The 6,000-nt window shown below is 38.6% G+C and overlaps 1 protein-coding gene across 1 annotated transcript in view; it reads left to right on the top strand.

Annotated features, from left to right (window-relative positions):
- The first annotated feature begins 2,755 nt into the window (after positions 1 to 2,755).
- LOC138958423 (uncharacterized) overlaps positions 2,756 to 6,000 on the top strand; it is a 45,878-nt gene continuing 42,633 nt past the window's right edge. Inside the window, exon 1 of the mRNA XM_070329565.1 lies at positions 2,756 to 2,819. The gene's annotated coding sequence lies outside the window, so the exon portion shown is untranslated. The remainder of the gene's footprint in view (positions 2,820 to 6,000) is intronic.

Raw genomic sequence — 6,000 nt, 5'->3', positions numbered from 1 at the left:
TTAGTGTGTACCTTAAGTGTATATCTCCTATACATACGACAGGCATTACGGCCTCCTCCCCCCCCCCCCCCCCCCCCCCACCCTCCTCCCCCGACCCCACTCAAGCGACACTGCGAACACAACTGAGATCGGCATTAATGTGCAAATGTTTTCTGTAACAGATGCTGGGTACATTATGAAGGGATTATTGTTCGCGATGCTTTTCTTTTCTTTATTTATTTCCATTGACTTTATAATGTTTGTTAAAGATTCTTCTCTTCTCTCAGATTCGTGTGTGTGAAGTTTGTGACATGGAAACTATGAAACTGTGCCGTCGCACCACTGCTGATGTCGTATTCACGAACATAAATGCAGATGTTTTGGTTGAATATTGAGGAGAAGTTTTTGATTTATTTTGTTATTTCTTGATGATTTCTGTGAAATAAGCCCCTTGTATAATTTGGTTAATTGCTTTTTCACGGTTTGTGTAATAATGCGTTTGTTGTTCATTTCAAGCATGTCTGCGTGTTGTTCATGCTAACCTGTGTATGGCAAAGTTTGTTTCAATGCAAAAGCCCCTTTATGCAATTGAAAAAAAATATATATATAAATAAAAAGTAAAAAATAAAGTGTAAAACTGTGAACTGAACGCGAGCTTGACAACCCCGTAACTTCACCAGCAGAGCTAGCAACGTCATACAGCCACAGGCCAATCGTTGGCTTCTCGGTCCATCGAGTTCCAAACCCAGATCCCAGTTACCATCCGATCAGTTCTATGACGGCTTACTAGTGCCAAAACTGAAAGTTAGTCATTTACATGTGAAAATTAGTAATAAACACGTGAAAGTTACTAATATTTTCACAAGAAAATTACAATCATGTCGTGAAAAAGACTAATTTTCAAGTGTTCATTACTCATTTTCACGTGTTAATGACTCATTTTCACGTGGAAATGGTAACCCTAGGTTTTGGCACTGGTAAGCCGTCATACACTTCACTCTCTGGTAGACCGAGACGGTGGTGGCCCAAGAAGCTGACGGCTTCCTATCGCCTAGACGCACGTACAGTCCTTTCCGTGAAAGGACAAATTCACAACCTCAGTCCTGGCCAGGCTTTTAGGTACATGGGATTAGAACATCCCTCCAATTAGACACATGCCAAAAATTAACAGCATGGGTGCTCTCTGCGTAGATTTTTTTTCAAAGATTGAATTTTCTAAAAGGCACTTAGTTGTGGCTCTTGCAGAAATGAATTCACACGAAATGTCAACTCTGCACAGAAGTTGATGAGGATGTTGAGTGTTGGTAGATGTCCAAGTGGAGGGATGTTCTTATCTATGTAAAAAGCCTGGCTTGATCTGAGATGGTGAGCCGAACTGTTTATACGGGAAAGGAGTGTGCCTTAAACACTTTCCGCTTTAACACGGATGTGTGACAACATGCTATTTTGTCCACCCCTTGTAACCGAATAACTTGGGCGGAAGAAAATACAAGATTGCTAAATCTGATACCACACCCGTTGACCAGGTTGATAAAAGCGTGATAATATCCTATTAATTCGGCCTTGGAAATCAGCGTTCAGGCTTAGTTCCAGTCGATTAAACACGCCTGGTCAACCGTAAACCGTGTCCGCCACTGTTGTGCTAAGGGCCATTGTTACATGTACTAACAGGCTCACGGACGATTGCTTTTTGCGCTGAGGTGTTTGTCTCAGACCTCCAGGAAATGCATTTCTTCATTAATGCGTTTTGGTTGCCTTGATGCCAGAACTAGTGTTTTTCTATAAGCTAAAGGAGCAGAGTTTTTCTCTCTGTCTTACTCTAATTGTTACAAATGCAAAAAGGCTTACGAACGATTGCCCCTTGCACTGCGTTGTTTGTCTTAGGATTTCTTGCACTGCATTCCTCCATTAAAATACTTCTTGATAACATATTTTCCAACGTGTCAAAACTAATTATTTTTACTATATGCTAAAAGGGACAGGTTTCGACCCGGACCGCAGGCAACGCCGAATCGAACACCTACATTCCCATGTAAAATCAATTGAATTTATAAATGAATGATTTAAAAAAAAATTGAATGAATAAAATAAATGAATAAATGCATGAATTAATGAATGAAAGAATTAATTAATTAATTTATGAATTTATGAATGAATGAATGAATGGATGCATGAATGAATGGATGAATGAATGAATGAATAAATAAATGAATCAATCATCAATCAAGCAATAAACCAATGAATAGATAAATAAATCAAGCAATACATAATTAATATAGCCATCAATATAATTATGACAATGTGGTACTTGCCTTTTCTTAAAAGCTGTCCCTTGTTCATCGAACAGAACACGGTTATGAGTACAAATGAAGACGGCAGACATTTAGAACTGCAAGATATAGCCTACAGTCACATGATTATACACACGTACACAGTGATCGACACCCAGACACACGGACACCCAGACGGACAGTTACAGACAGCTTCAGGCTACCAGACAGAACACCAACGAAGACAGACAGACAGACAGACACTGACACACACACACACACACACACACACACACACACACACACACACACACACACACACACACACACACACCCTCCACACACACACACACACAAACACACACTACAACCACAACAGTACAGTACAGTACAGTGTTGGCGTCACAAGTCAAATCGGAATGCAGGTAGGTAGTCAGAGCACACGGTAATTATTACAACTCTGACTGGTTCAGGGGAAGCAACTCCTAACTATTTCCTTTGTTTACTGTGGATACGCAAGGAAGAACGTCGACGATGTTTCGTACTCACTCTTTGAATTAACTTCCTTTGGTAAGTACATACTCTTTGTTACCCACTGTTATGTATGCTTCGTCTTCCATTGAAGTGCGAAAAAGTCTTGTGATTCCTGGATTTCAATCGGCCTGGAGATCGCAGAACTTAGGCTACCACATCGTCGAGCTGACCGAAGTACAGAAGAGCGATTTGCCTCGACGAACGTGTGGCCTTAAAAACCTTGGACGACTGATCAAAGCATGATAAAATGTGGCGTTTGATGAAATAAATAGTGCAAGGGCGGATCTGGGGGGGGGGGGGGGGTTACACGGGTTACCCCCCCCCCACCACCCCAAAAAAGAGGTAATTTATTGGCTCAGGATGCACCAGATAGCTCTATTTTGCTTCTTTGGATAAAAAAAAATTTCCGGATGGGCATGCCCCCGGACCTCCCTAGAGGCTTAGGCGCCTTCGGCGCCGTCAACTTGTATCTTCGCAGTCATTTTGTAACCCCCCCTCCAAAGTGAATTGATCCGCCCTTGTTGTGGAACGTTTGCTTACATTCAGAGCAACAGAAGTTTCAGATACAATCAAAGCTGAACATTCAGGGTCTATGCATGAATAAAGATAAAGATACACTACGATACATACAGTATAATTTGACTGCCGAAATTGTTGATGTATAAGCAGAAATTGTTCTTTCTAGCGTTTCAGTCTGTGGAACATAGTGATTCCTACCTACAAAAAACACACACACACCAATAGTTAGAATCTTTGAACAAAACAGTTATAATAATAATAATAATAATAATACGAGAATGTATAACGCGCACATCTCACCACAAGGCGACTCAAGGCGGACGCATACACATTCTTTCGCATTAACAACTCCAGCACACTCATATACCCTTACGCATAAATTACATGAAGATGACAAGGCAACAACACCAACTAATGATGTGGAGACCAACTAATGATGTGGCATTTTGAAACACATACAATACAAAATGTGTAATCCTAGCTAGCAACATCTTTTCTAATGTATGACTTGGGAAAACAGTATCATCAGAAGTAGCAATAAATGAAGTGTGAAGTAAAGTGATACACAAAGTTAATTAAAGTTAAAAAGTTAAAGTGTTTTTTTTTCCATCCACTTTAAAATGCATTTTACTTTCAATTCATAAATAAACTTCTTGACATAAATAAATAATCATTTATGAAAGTATATGATGAATAACCCATCTTGCTTTCCTAAATATAATTATAATTATAGGGGGTGGGGTGGGGGGGGGGGGGGTGAATAATCAGATGAGGACTTAAATAGAGACATTTTTTTGGATTGCAAGTTTGTCCTTAACAGCAGTTATTGCTGGTTATTTCAGTAGACATTATTTTAACTATTGCCAAACAGGCTCCAACTTCCAAGTAAACAAAATAAAGCAAACTAATAAATTAATGAAAGCGAGCATGCAAGAAATAATGCACATACAAGCAGCATAAACAAGCCTATCAAACAATTGAGCTAATGAGTAACTAAATAATGAAATGACTGACACCAACATAATGAAAACAAGTCCAGCACATGCAGATCCCTCTGAGTAATGATGTATTCTTCTTCTTAGCTTCTTGTTCGCTTGAGTAATGATGTTAAAAGAGAAGAAATTTGAAGCTGTAAACTACAGTTTTTGCATAGCGAGCGGCCCAGTAACCCACTATGTTTGACACCCATTGTTTTGAATACATAAACTGATACTGTGATGAGGCAGAGCACTAGTATAACAGGATCTGAGACTTAAATTCTCTGCCGATAAAAGTTGCTTGTTTATTTCAATGCTTGTTATATTCTCTCAGAATTTAAGAGACTGGTTCTGCAAAACACTCACTTACTCTTATTGCACAGTCATATTGCCCATATGAAGAGCACTCATGTCCCTTACTTTCTGAAATTTCTCATAGCATGAGAATTTTAAGCATACTTTGACAGGAGGAGAATTGATCATTTAAAATACATGCTGTCCAACTTAGTTTTAACACTCTTTAATCCTAGAATGTATTCTTACTCCCAATTAAAATTCTGGGACAGAGTTACATGTAAAATGTAATGTAATAAACAGAAAGACAGACGTAGACAAATTTTAGACAGAATCTTTTTAACTGAAAATACTAGCTCTCTCCCCTTAAAACAAGGGACACAACTTTATAGAAAGTCATTTTAGTGGATCTGCACTGCTTACTTCCCTTGATGTGATAACTGACACAACCAGATTATTATTCTGTGTGTGTGTGTGTGTGTTTGAGTGTGTGTGTGTGTGTGTGTGTGTGTGTGTGTGTGTGTGTGTGTGTGTGTGTGTGTGTGTGTGTGTGTGTCTAATTTTATGCATAAATATGGCTTGTCCAGAAAATAATTATTATAATTTCACGTTTTGAATCTTCATGGTTTTTTTTATAAGTACTACATCCCTACATCTAACCTTGAATTACTTTTGATTTGTCACTATTTTCTTTGTTTGACAAGTTTCATTTAAAACAAAATTATGGTCAGCAGCACCATGATTCAGTAACCTCTTTCTGCAAATTCCTCCTATTTAAGTGTGTTGTCCTTTCCTTAATTTCAGTTTTTATTTGATTGTCTTCCTTTCCTCCTTTGTTACCTTTTTCCTTGCTTTATTTTACTCTTCCTTTGCTAAATCCAAAAACATGGGCAGCAACAGCATACAACATAACCCCTTCCTACAAATTCAATGTCAGACTTGTTTCCCTTTCCTTAAATTTCATTTTTACTTGATTGTCTTCCTTTCCTCCTTGCTCGGTACTGTTTTCCTTCCTTCCTTCCTTCTTATATTTACTTTATTTTGTTTTATCTGAAAAAGTTTGCAGCAGCATCATAAGATAACCGCTCACTTCCTACAAACGCTGCGTCAAACTTTGGTTACATTTTCCTAATTTCATGTGTATATGAAATTTCATCTTTCCTTTCCTTCTAAGTTACCTCAGTTCTTCCTTCCTTCATTTCTTTCTTTCTTTCTTTCTTTCTTTCTTTCTTTCTTTCTCCGCAATGCACACACAAGAAAACATTTATTAACGAGAAAACATTTGTTTAATGAGCAAGAGATGCAAGAATAAGGTCTGCCAGGTTAAAGCTCGGCTCGGCTGGCTGCGAACACTCCACTCTACTGGACAATCGGTCATCATGTGTTATTGACGGAGTCTCGGCCACCGATTTGCCACGTTAGACTTT

This window comes from Littorina saxatilis, linkage group LG2, assembly GCF_037325665.1.
Source record: "Littorina saxatilis isolate snail1 linkage group LG2, US_GU_Lsax_2.0, whole genome shotgun sequence".
Lineage (NCBI taxonomy): Eukaryota > Metazoa > Mollusca > Gastropoda > Littorinimorpha > Littorinidae > Littorina > Littorina saxatilis.
Note: the sequence above shows the minus strand (reverse complement) of the source record. Positions and strands in the feature narration are given on the sequence as shown.